Here is a 13,803-nt window from a genome sequence, read left to right as displayed (position 1 = left end):
CGACAGAAGGGTCCAGCCTCTCTGTAAGTGGGGAACTCCCTGCGGTCAATTACTGTACAGCATAGCAGAAACAAAAGCCGCACACAGCACCACAACAGAGGCTGATCACTGCGGTGATCGAGACCTCGCTCAGGCCCAGTTTTGCAATCTTAAGAAAGACAACAGGAGGAGAATTCAACAGATCTGACATTGCATTTTCTCAAACAAAGAACATATTTCAGCTGAAACTGAAGTTCAGGAAATGTCACAGAATGTAAGAGATAAAAACAGAGCAGCAGCAACATGTTATGGATTTATTTCAAGTACATAAGTACCAAAACTGGATGGTCTGAAAGTACGTTGAGACATAGGGATCTGGCCCAAGAGATACTAGAAAATGATTGGAAAGAGCAGGGTGCAGGATAACTTTACGCCACTGGAAATCTCCCACCTTGTCCACCTTTAACGAATGGATAAAAGTGCTAAGCTCAATGGCAAGCTGTAAGCAGGTCATCTATAGAGTAGCTGGAAGGGAAGATATATTTCATAAAGTTTGGAGTCAATTAGTGGATATGAAAGCATGATGCTACCTCTGTAATCTTTTATTTGGTTCAGAAACAGAACAATATGCTTTTTGATTCCTATTTCAGAGTTCGTGTCTGGAGTTTGGTCATGAAATAGAATGAAATTATTATTGAAGACTATTTATAAGCTACAAAGACGTGCAACACTGTCAGCAAGAAGTTCATTTGGATGCCAGAAACTGCTCAAACAAAGTAATTAACTCATCTTAAACAGCCAAGATGAGGTTATTGTTTTTTTTTTTTTTTTTAAATAACACCACACATGATTTCTAATTAAGGAAATAAATGAGACCAACCTCTTTGTCCACAGGGGGCGCAAAATCATCACATTACAATAAGAAAGATGGAGTATCTGGTTTTCCTGCCACGTTGGAGAGAGATGTGAACCTGGACAGACTTTTGTTGTTCAGTCCTCAGCAGAAAGTGCACCCTGCAGCCCTGCGGGGCCACCATAACACATGTGAAGGACTGGAGAGGGGACCACGGTTGCTAGGACACCGTTCTGACCCTCCAGAGTGAGGTTCTGCTGGTCACACCTCGGCTGACACTTGAATCGAGCTTGCAGAGACAGGCCTAGCTGAGCAGGAACGCATTGCATGACTTTATGTATGCAGATAATTATCTTTTCCGATAAATACTTAACACCTCTACACTCCATTGGAGTTCCCACATAATTTGCTAGAACAGTAAAAGGTGGTGGTACCAGTGTCAGGGACAGATGCTGTGGCATGAAGGGCAGAGCTTGCACATTGTGCTGTGGAAACGGTTTCCATGACGAATGGAAGGGTAACCGTCCCCGAGCTGAAAGCACACTTTCTTCACACAAAGTTAACATTTGCCTGCACATAAACAAACTAATTCAACTTCTTTATTAAGGCGTTCAAGAAGCTCAATCTATGAATGATACTAAAAGTAAAGAAGTTAAAAGTAACCCTGAAGGGAGTCTCTACCAGCTGGTTCCTGAAGCTCATGTTGTTGCAAAAAAAAAAGTTCTCTGTGCCAGATGAACAATCGGAATCTGTCACAAACACTTGATAACAATCTAATGAGCTATTTTTAATGGCGTCAGTAAACACCCGAAGAGACACTATGATGCAAAAGCGCTTTATTCGAGTCTATTGAAGCGCACTACAAACAATCCGAAGAAGAATCCACTTTCTTTCCCCAAATCTCTGCTTAGATACAACTTCAGGCAAACAGACGTGCACGTGCATGTGCTGTACATGAGACTTACAACTGTGTCCACGAACGCTGTCCACACGACTTACACGAATAAAAGCCAATTAGTGGTTGTGGATTGGTTCTTGTGTTCGACCAGTCGACATACATTGACATAAGCACCAATCACCTTGCACTTCCGTCACTCAGAGACCCTCTAGCACTGGCAGCCGGAGTTATAAAGGGCGCTCCTCTAAACGATGCTCTGGAAACTAAAATAGCTCATAAATCCAGCGCTGCGAAATCAATTAAAGGGGGAGGGTTCAAACAAAGTTCTGGGGTTTCTATAGGAAGTATGGAATTGTAAAACATAATATTACATGATATTGAATAAAATATTATTTTGAAAAGATTTGGCTGACATTATCTAGTAAAGTTGGATAATGTGCAAAGTGCACCTTCATACAGCAGTCCTTTGTGAAGTGGTTAGCCGAAATCACAGAGCAGCTGTTGTTTAACACTTGATCTTATGAAGGACACTGTCTCTTTGTCCGCTGCACATCTGACGCGTAATCATACCGCCAGACATGAGTAAACCCCCTCCCTGCTCAATCGCATTCTAACATCATTCTAACTCTCCTCCTGTTACGCGTGTAAGAACAAATGCTTCCTGCTTGACTCCTTCCTGAATAACCTGTGATCAAACTTCTTAGCAAAATTGATGCCATCAAGCTACTTTACTTACCTGCATGTGCCATGCTCGAGACTTCTGTTGCCATGGCTTCACAGAGGGCTTCCCGGGACCAAATGCCTTTGACAGGATCCCTCACATACATGGCTCAGCAGGGCATCAGCCCTCTCCACTGCAGCCTCAGGGCCTCATCATAACACAAGTGTGGCCTCTGTGTCGTGGTCACGCACTGAGGTGCCGCTATGCTTACACTAAAGCTCACCTAGAGGGGAGGTGAAACTTCCCTGAGCATGAATGTAATGCTCCGCTAATGAGGAAATCATAATTAGCATTACCGTTACTTCAGCTCCTGATGGCCACATGCTAACAGCAGCACTTACCACACACAGAGCAAGCCGCATGTCTACGACTGAGATCATTTACTTGGCTTGTGGTCCTTACTGTGTGAAATATAGGCGATGGTTTTAGACCACTGGCGGCTTGCCGTTCTCCAAAACAACCCCAGAGGTCAGTGCCTTCAGTCAATTGCGCAGTTAACCTCTTAAAGATGAGGAGGTGTCAGCAGAATATACACATGAGGCTAATGACCTTTGTGGGAAGGGAGTTTCCGCCTCACTTACATTGGATGCTTCGGCTATTATCTGCAGGATGCTGTGGGAGTTGTTGGAAAGCATTTTTCCTGCACATTCTGGGATGATGCTTCTTCTTTTGCCCCGCGGCAAAGCAACAATATCCTCGATATAGATGAAGGAATGTGTGCTTATTGAAAGTCCGCCAGCTGATTTATACGCTACCCTTTCTGGAAACGGAACTGAATGTGGCATCAGGGACTGGATGTTTGAATTGGTCATGCATGGTCGCAAAATCACTTCCTCTGATGGATGAAGCAAATCCAGGAGAAACAAAAAATATATTTTGTAAATGTTACCATGCCATTTTATTGACCACAAGATACATGTATAATGTATAATTTTAAAAAAAAGTGTTTGCTATTTTTGTATGCCTGTTAAAGCCTATTCCTGTATGTCGTGCACCCATGCACCTGCAATAGAGTTTATTTTAAGAACTCCTTGGCAGAGCTCTTGAATGCAGAAGCTCTCAGTTTTAAGTTGTACTTCAACTTTTGCTGTGACAGAAGCCACAATAAACAGCAGCACCCATCAACACCCACCATCAACACCAGTGAGAGACTGGCAGCTCTCGGTTGACATGGGACACAGCTGAGGTTCCCAGACATCATAGCTGTTACCGGCTTCAGGCCTGATATGGTCTTGATGTGCGTTGGGTCCAAGCCAGTGGTCTTGATTGAGTCGACCGTCATGTATAAATGCCGCGAAGGAGGAGAGCCATCAAAAACATTGTGCAAGCAAATTAGAAGGCTTCACTATGGCTCTGGTTAAAGCGGGATAACGGGATAACACTTGGCAGGTATGTTATCTGGGCACAAGTCAGGGGTCTGATTTCCCCCGGCTGGGTCTTCTGGGTGTCTGAGGATAAGGCAGGATGTCGGTATTTCTTGAACATTAAATAGAACCAAATCATCCAAAACACCAATTCAAGCTCTTGAGGGGGAAAAAAAAACATCACACTTGTACGTTTACTTCTTTCTTCAGCCACAGCAAATTTCTTCTCTCTGTTTTAGAGATGTGGGCCACTTGTCCTCACAGAAAGGGAGTCAGGGCAGATGTCGATTGTGATGCGCAAAACTCAGGTGAGAATACAAAAGTGTAATCAGTAGTTAAGCACGCTCTCTTTCCCCCCCCTATGGATGTCCTCCCCCTTTCTCTCTTTCTATGACTCGTTTCATTCTCTCTCCCTGACAGACTCTCCATTCAGTCCAAATAGATAAATAAGTACCATTCAGTGAAGAGCCCATCTAACACATTTATTTTCAGCCTAGGGGGGGTCATTTATCCTGACAGAAATTGATAAATCATGTATCTATATTTACTCCAGCCGTCAGCTGCCTGGACTGCAAAGAGGTCATGACATTACACGCCCATGTATCTAATGAGGGAGCTGTGTGGATGTGAAACACACAGCGACAAAGACACACAAGCAGGTAAATAAATTCCACACACACAGACACCAACCTCGCGGTCTATACACAAACCCTGTGAGATGAATAAATGAAAGCTCCAGTTTGGATTACTCCACAGACTCTCCAGCTGTTTCCCATCAGGGTGTGCCTGTCAGCATCTTCTTTACCCAGGGATCTGTGCTGTTGACTCTGACCTTTAAATCACTGTCTTTGACTCTTGTCTGCTGCAGCCTGGACCTCTATTTCTCAGCTAGGATTGCAGACGGGAATCAATTTAGCACACGCAGCAATATCTGGTCCATGGGAAAAGCATTGTACGCTCCTTGGGACTGTAGCTATATATCCGATGCATGCTACAACCACAGTTTGAACATGGCTCTTTCTGTTGTGATAAATCTTAAGCATTTGTCTGTTTCAATCAGCAGGCTCGAGAAGCCAACAAGGGGGAGAAAAAGGGCTTAAATATAAACTATTCTAAATGATTATTGTACACCCTGTCAACCCTAAAAATTGTGTCTAAAGTAACTACTGTAGGCAGGTAAAGTACCTGCATACAGCATGTTTCTGTCAAAACTTAGTTTCCGTCCAACTTAATGAATTTAAGTCACATAACTTGTCTTCTTTTAGCTTTAAAGGTCAAATATCATAAACCTTTTCAACAAATTTAAATAAGTCTCAGAGCCTCCAAAAGCATGTCTGTGAAGTTTCTTGGTCTGACCCTGTATTATAAACCCCCCTGTTTCAGCCCTGCTGAAAACAGGCTGTTTCTGTGTCTGTAGCTTTTAAGTAAATGAGCTGTGTCTGACCACGCCCCCTGTCGTGCACTAAGCCCTATTGTTTACTGTGAAAAGGCACACTTAGACGACAGAGCAAACACCTACATGTGAAAGTGTCATCCACCTGGGGGAGGGGTTACTGCCCTTTGTGATGTCACCATTTTAACATTAACAATGAAATACATTTTAAATGCCCAGGAGGATTTTATTTGAATGACCATCTCACCAGGGGCAGAGTAGAGTTTCATAATTAGGATAAAAGAAATTGCAATGCAATGTAAAACAATGCTATTAAAAGAAAAATGTTCAAAACTGAACCCAACGGAGTTCCCACTCATGAGGTAGTTTCCGTTGGCAAGCACAATGATGCTTGGTTTGTCTCCGTCAATGTAGAAGCCATCATCAATAGAAAACCCCATCAAAAAACAAACATTTCTGTCACATTCATCTGTCAATGAAATGCAAATTAGAAGCAGACATGAAAGACTGAAGAATTTCTGAAAGGCTTTGGAAAAAAAATTACCTTTCTGTTTTTGTATATAATCAAATGATTATGGATCAGTCATACTTTATGTTTTCATGCTCTTTTGGGCTTAAATCACTAAAACCAGCCATAATGAAATTATTGAAGTAAAATGTTCATATTTGGAAACTCATAATGACTTTAAAATACATCCAAAACTGTCTGCTGCAGTATCCCAAAGGAAGCTCAGTATTCTAAACCCCCCTCTCATCTATTGTCCACAGTTTTTTCCACTTCCTACACATACCGCCTACCAGAGCAAAAAACAGCAATCTCCATATTGCAGTCCTGCTCCCCTGCCGAGTGTCCTAACACTACCTCAAACACAGGTTCTGCATCAGGCCATAGAGCCCCCCTGGTAAATCCAGGTTCCCCAGGATCCTCTCGCTCCTGGGCAAGCTGTGTGAAGAGGCTTCAGTTGTTGTTGGTGCTAAGTACATGAAGAAAGGTGAGGTATGGGGCAAAGAACGTCCTCTTACAGGTTTCTTTTTTTTTAGCTTGTCCTTTGCAGTGCTGACATACCGTGTCGCTCTCTTGTCCACAATTGCACCAAATCCCTTTGGAGTGGGACTGAATGGAGAAGAGTGATACGAAGTGTAAAGTTTTGGGAAGTGATTTTGTGACTGAAGGGTGGAAAAGTGAATAACTAATGCTCCCTCCTTCTCTGAAAAGCTACCGGTTGTCCTTGAGCAAAAGCACTTAATCCCCGATCGCTCCAGTGATGCTGCTCAGTGGCCAGTGGTAAGATTATTATTGCACCGGGCAGCTCCCAGGTGTGCGACTGTGGGAATGTGACACAGGAGTATAGCATAAAAAGGAGGATGGAGATATAGAAGGTTAAGATAAATTGCCTGCATTTCAGGTACAAGAAGACTTTGCCATTATGTCAGCTCAAAAATTGGGCAGGTCATCCAAAGAAAGTGGGGACTGCTTTGGGACCCATGGGCACCCCCATCAGAGGTATTAACAGATTTGTTACAGGGCAAGAGGATGCTAGTGGCGGGTCCAGTTTGTGTGTATGTGGAGCTCCTGCTGTTTCTCCACACATTGTGCTTCCACAGTGTTGTAACACTGTGAAGTGACAGACTCGAATACCAACGTTACACCATTGTGGAGCCACTATGAATATAAATAGACTTGTGTCAAGTAAGTTAAATTAAATGACCTGATGAAGCTATTACCATAGCTCTGCTTAATGTAAACATACTGATGGAGTAAAATTAAGAGCTAAGCTTATTAAAACTTCACCTCCATCTATACCAGAAGTGCAAGTTTTAGATATACGATAAAAAAGCCTTCTGCTTGTGTTTGCATTCAGGTCCTTTGCCTCCAGTTCTGTTGTGTAAAAATAAAAAAAACCCCACTATGACCTCCAAGAACAGTATCCTTCACGTGACCAAGGTCTGGACAAACTTCCCCAACAATCGCACAAACATTACTTTGCAATTCCTGAAGCGGCACAGTCTGCAGCACTTTAATTCGCCCGTCATTGTTTCCCACCCACGTTTCTAAGTGACATATTTGAACTTGAATTTTACCGGACAGACAGAAGAAGATTTGAATATGAAAGATATATCCTGTGTGTAAAAACCCCAAAACGTTGTAGTCATCTATACAAAAGTAAAAGGTGGTGTGTACATATTCCTTTAAGTGAGTAAAGAGACCCCCACCCTGCCTGAGGTGCAGTGGGAGAGTCTGTGGCTGCATTTGCGTGACCTGTCTGTGCTGCTGTTGGTGCTTTTGTTCTTGAAGGACAGTGAAACCTCTGGGGTCTTCCAGGCGCACTAAAGGACAGCCCCTCCTTAGTAGCACCTTGGCTGTGTGTGTCACAGTGCTCCCACACATGTGGTGACCCACTTCTAGAGAACTGTGTGACACAGTTAAGAATGATTTAAACTGAAATAAGCATTAACTTAAGGAAACGTGCAAAAAAAAAAAAGAAGAAGAAAAGTCAAGATAAAAAATGCTGCATAGATTACTAACTTGGTGTTTTTATGGGGAACAGTCACTTGCACGCATATACAGTATGTGATGTAGTTAATCCCAGTAATACAGAGAGCATGTAAAGGTGGAGAAGAAAAGCAGTGTGCACATTTTTCTCGTTGAAATTGAGGGTGATGAAAACACAGCTCCATCTTTTAAATGCATGCAATTAAAAATGGCACATGCTTCAACACTCTGATAAGTTCACGCATTTATTCAAGGCTTTTATGGTGTTTACGCATCGGAACAATAAGGAACACGCTAATGTGACACTTCTATACACACACGGAAACAGGAACATATGTGTGAAATATAATTTCAATCACAGATACCAACCATATGGTCTTTAACTTGAACACATTGGGAACAAAATGGGTTTGCTCGCTTTAAAGCATCCTTATGTTCTCATTTTCTTTGACATTCAAACTGTCTGTCATTACTTATAAACAATAAATATTGGCATATGCTTTTGCATATGATGCTTGAAAAGTTTATTGAACTCTCCACTGCCTTCACACTTTTTCTTGCAATAGATAATCTTATGAAACAAGATTTATTGAATTATGTGCGACCTAAACAATTTTTAAACCCTCCTACGAAAGCCCTAAGGAGACATCCACCAATACATTTAATTTAGTGTAATCCCATGACACCCAAGCGAATAACATGGATGACGTATGTCTGCTAAGGGCTCCTCCTTTCCTCTTAAAATCTGTTTTCTCCCAAATTCTACAACTATAATGTGATGTTTACCGTCAATTATTCTAACTGTAACACATCAACAAAGAATGACAACAAAGAATGACATCACAAAGAGTCTATATCCATTTTGAAAATGACTGATAATGCACTGAGCTGATGCATTCAGAGGCTTCTTAACGGGTTTGTGACAGCAGCTATCAGTGATACCTTGAAGAGTGTTTTTTTTGTGAGGTCACTAATCTCAGCTCACAAAATACAGTGTGACCCCACTGCCAGATACTCTCCACGGCTCCTGACCCCGCTGACTTTGATTTTCGTGATCTGAATGGTCTGCAGGGGGAACAAAAACAATCCAGAAAGTTGTACTTTTCTCTACCACTTAAATGTACCATCTCATATCTGTGCATGTGATTTTTTTTTTTTATCCTTCTTACTTCCTGGGTTGGTATAAACGGTTCACAAGAGAGGTTACTGAAGTTTAGATTAGTTTTTCTTTTCCTCTCATTTTATGCTTCTTGACTATTCAGTTTAAATGCAAAAAAACAAGACATCAATCATCAATGCATGTGTTGTCAGTTTCCTGGCAACAGTGCACTCTCAATTTAGTACTTGAAAACCATGTAGATCAGGCACTACTTGACTTTCCATAATGTGAAACACAACCTCAAAAATTCTATTTGAGAGACGCTCGTGGTCTGAGTTGTACTGCTGAAAGTTTCTGAACCAAATCGAGTCGTATCAACAATCAATGCACATCTATAGCAGAAGATGTTTGCAGTACAGACTCCAATTTTAGGTAACTTTTGAGAAAATCTCCTTCAGCCTTCTAAAAGGTAAGTTAGTGGAGAGCAGATTCTTTACATAGACAATCTTTAATCCATGAAAGTATCTTTTGAGAAAAAAAAGACTGTCCACTTTTACTGCTATGGGTAAAATCAAGTAAGTTTTTGTATTTAGTGTAAGCGTTAGTGTAAGCGTTAGCTAAATTGTACCCTCTGACAAATCTAAGCTAGTTTTTTTCATAAAACTTTGACTAGCTTTCTTGTAGCTATCTGTAGATTTACATATAACCAATGAGTAATAGGATGCAAATAAGCGCAATTTTCAGAATGTTGGACTATTCTTTCTCTGTCTTTCAAATCCAAACCCGTTACATATGCTAATTAGCTCCACAGTGAGAATCCCCCCTGTAGTCTGATCACGTCTGCATCAACACTGCATTTACAAACAGAACCACTCAGCCCCGAGGAGATGACAACCGCAGATTTTAAGTGGCAAACAACTGGTGGCATCCAGGCTACAATCTAAATGAGAATTTCTGAGTAGGAAGAGTAATGAGATGGTTTACTTTTATTGCATCCTCAATGAGAAAAGTATTGACCCACCTTGGGCTCCTGTGGCGTTGTATCCACGGCACAATAACAGGACAGCGGTAAATAGCAGACTCATCTGGAAAAAGAAGGGGAAAGAAAGCAATTTGCTGACTAAAAATGCGGAGCATTTCTTTTCTCTCAAGCCATTAAGGTGGAGAGGAGTTGTAATTGCTGTTTAAAGAAAATAATCTCTACCGTGAGCAGCTCAGAAAAAAAGCTCAATATTTGATTGGTTTATATAATAGGAAGTAGACAACGAAGAAGTGGAACTAAGATTGTATAACTCGACAGTGTGGATCCAGCAGCAGCTGAAAGGGAGGCAATAACAGGGTTTTTAGCCCCACTTGAAAAAAGCTGAGCCTTCCATAAGCTGCCAGTAATTTTTAGAAGGAAAAAAATTATAATTCATACATATGAAGTCACTGAACCGCCTTATACAAAACTAAAGTCTTGTAATATTTGCTGGTGTTTGATATATGTTTGTATAATTTTTACAATGATTAGATGTAAATATGTTGAACTGAAGTTAGTTTGACACTTTTTTTTTTTGCTACAAGGTATTAATGAGTTAGATGAAATTATTAGATGGATAAGAAAGACAATGAGAAGGGTTGCCGGCTTCGGTCATGAGCTGTGCGCCCGCGGCTAACGTTAGCTACTGCTGGCAGGCAGCTGCTAACTAACAGGAGTCTGATATTGCACTTCTCAATAATGTCAGACAAATCTTTTTTTGGCAGAATATTTTTGAAGAGAGTTTGGTTTATTTGCTTTTTTGTAGGCTCTGTGATCTGGATTTTGTTGGATTGGATTGACTGTTGTGGTTTATATTTTATGCTTTTTGTGTTGCAAATGCACATAAATGCGCTTTTGTGTGATGTTTAGTTTCATCTCTTTTCAACAAATAGTATCATTAATTGATTTTTTTCAATAGTATGTTGTACCAAAAAATCCTGATTCCCTCTTCTACACAATCTACAATCCCCCCCCCCCTTTTTTTTTTTTCTTTTACCTTTGAGTCCAAGACAAATTTCCCCAAGGGGACAACAAAGTGCATCATATCGTATTGCATCGTCTGTTCTGTGGCTCAATGCGATGGGAAGAAGGGTTTTCTATCCTCTGGGGGGAGGTACCAGAGAATTCCACTTAACATCCTCTACAGAATATGAACTGGGGGACGGGGGGCTCCACCACTACTACTCCCCCCTGCTTCACTTATCCTCTTTCTCATAGCAGCCACAAGTGGATCTGCCAGCTTATGTTTCAGGGTCCTGAGCAGCAAATGATCTTTCCAAGTAAGGCCGAAGATAAAGAGAATAAGTCTTTGGTTTTCTGCTGAGAGAGGCAGGAGAAAAAAAGGAGACTTCCTGTCATACTTGTCCACCAATTTAAAGTGTAGCGCTCGTGTAAGAAAGGAAGTGTTGTATCTCCTTCAATCTTTGCTTTGCTTTCTCAATTATCTGGCCTCAGTGAACACTGTACGAGACTAATACTTTAAAGAAAGATTCTGCACTAAAACTAAATGACTTTAGAAGATGCTTTTTTTTCCCCTTAAAAAGAAGAAATTCTGATTTTTATTTGCACCTCAACAGTCAGATCTTGGACAATACAAATGATGGAAGCAGCCATCATGATGCAACCCATTGCACCATGCAGCTAGCATCTTATAATCTTCTAATGATGCAGAACTTTAAGATGTCAGAGTGGATGATTTATACAAAAAAAAAACAAAAAAAAAAACAGTGTATTATTACAGGAAATAGATCAGGTGGTTGATGCCTGGTTAAAAAAAAACAATGTCCTTTTGTAAAAAAGGTGGAGGAGTAAAACAAATATGAAAGCTGATTCACAGGTAAACACATTTACATCCATCTGTGGGTATTGCAGTTTTAACTCACAGAGGAGTCTGTTCCCTGGGCAACGTGTAAATAAACTGTGCCAATGATCACATAGCATCACCGGCGAAAATAATAGAGGGATTATCTGTAGCACTCTATTAAAGCCTGGAATATGGGGTGTTTTTCCTCAAGATCAAGCAGCTTTCACTGCCCACTCGAAACCGACTGTAACCGCAGAAGACAATGGAATTAGTCTGTGTGCAGAAATGGACAGACTGTAGAAGCGACAGTTGGTTTGTTATTCCCAATTCTGAAAGATAATGGCACTGAGAATGAAATGATAACATTTTGAAGAAAAAAAAGGAAGGGGGGGGAGGGGGACCAGTTTCCATTATTTCTGACTTCTCAAACTTCTTTATCAGTCTGCGAGCTGAATTTTGTCTGCAGACAGAAATTAAAATACAAATGCATAACGAATCACCTCCCAACTGCCGTGCAGTAAAACATCATTTGATAACACCAGATATGGAGTTATTTTGCACAACCACTTTCTCTCAAAGCCACATGTCATTCCATGTGCAACAAGATCGTTTCGCAGCGAAAATAAAAAGCTCTCATCAAAGACGGAAGACCACGCACTGTTAACTCCAGCAATGTACGCAGATTTGCTCTTTGCCCACCATAACACCCTCTTCTCTGCCTGTGCTCTCTCTGCCTCTCTGCTTGCTGACGTTGCTTCCAAAAAGTACCAGCAGTTCCCAGCTCCTACCCAGAGGGACACTGATCTCAGGTCACTGAGTATGGGCAGCCATTGAAAGGCCTTAACAAGTCTCCAATGCACCCTGCCGGAGAAATAATGCATGAGCCACATCCAAATGACATCTTCCATATTCACAATTTAGCAAGGTACTAAATAAAGGCTTGTTGCACCGATGAGAGTAGAAGTTGTTCTTGGAGGTAATTAACCAAAGCCTGAAATACTGAGAAAGTTTTTTCTTTTTTTATGCTAATTAACAAGTTTGAGAAGAAAATAAAAAAGAGACAGAAGCCATCTTCTATCTTATATTCTGATCCTGTCAGCTCCATCCCACACTCTTAAATTGTAGATGTAAATCAGCAGAACTCTGTATGTAAATGAAGGCAATGAAATCAAAAATCCATCAAAAACTTTGGCTTGGAAATGGCTTATTTCAGTTTAGTGCATATAAACCATTTATAAATGAGACCCCTGGACTTAACCATCATTATTTAGCTAACGAGGAAAAACTTCACTGGAATTATTGGAAAAACAAAACACTGGCCAATCAAGTTCACATATTTGTTTTCGTCATCTTTCATTGCAAAGGTCCAGCTAAACTCGTGGAATGTCACTGTGCACTGTGCCGCTGTTCGCTGCCGCTCAAGTCAATGATGGTGTTCCCACAGCGAGCGCCTCGGCCCTTCTCTGGAGCGCGCCATTAGCTCTACGCTTGGCTTCCTCTTCAATACGCAGCAAGTTTATTTTCAGCGGTGTATGCTGAAGGCATGCGTCAAGATGGACTGAACATGAACAATATACAGACTCAGGATAGATTGTCCATCATTTTATCAACGGGACGTCAAAACGGGCATAGTCACAGTCAAAGACAAAGTCACAGGTAAGATGTTGTCTGAACTTTTTTCTCTTTATTCTCGCATGATCTTGTTCTTCTGTGGTGTGTGTACATCAGCTCACGGCTGCGCTCGCATTTTAAAAATGGATCCAGAGTGGCCGGGGCGCACGCCGTCTGAAAGAGCAGGACCGCAGCGCTGACGGACTGCATCGAGTGGAAACTTCTGACGAGCACAAGAAAGCAAGAGGAACACAAGTTGTTTCTCTTTTTCTTTTTCATTAAATGATTGTGTGAAAGAGTGACCTCCAAAACTATCTTTATATATTCAAAGAAGAAGAAACTAGCTGACCCATCATTCATTTCGTGAACTTATCAAATTCAATTATTAAAAGAGCTACATTTGCATTAGAGACAAAAAAATATAGCACGGAAAATCTTATATTGATCCAAAAAGGAGATGAAGTTTGAAAAAGAGAAAACGTTTTGTTTCATTTCACTTTAAATATTCCTTCACACCTTCTCTTTTTACACATCAAAATATTAAAGTCATCCCTAAAGGGCAGAAT

Source organism: Symphodus melops, assembly GCF_947650265.1.
Source record: "Symphodus melops genome assembly, chromosome: 14".
Lineage (NCBI taxonomy): Eukaryota > Metazoa > Chordata > Actinopteri > Labriformes > Labridae > Symphodus > Symphodus melops.
The sequence above is the reverse complement of the archived record's forward strand: the minus strand, read 5'-3'. Positions refer to the sequence as shown.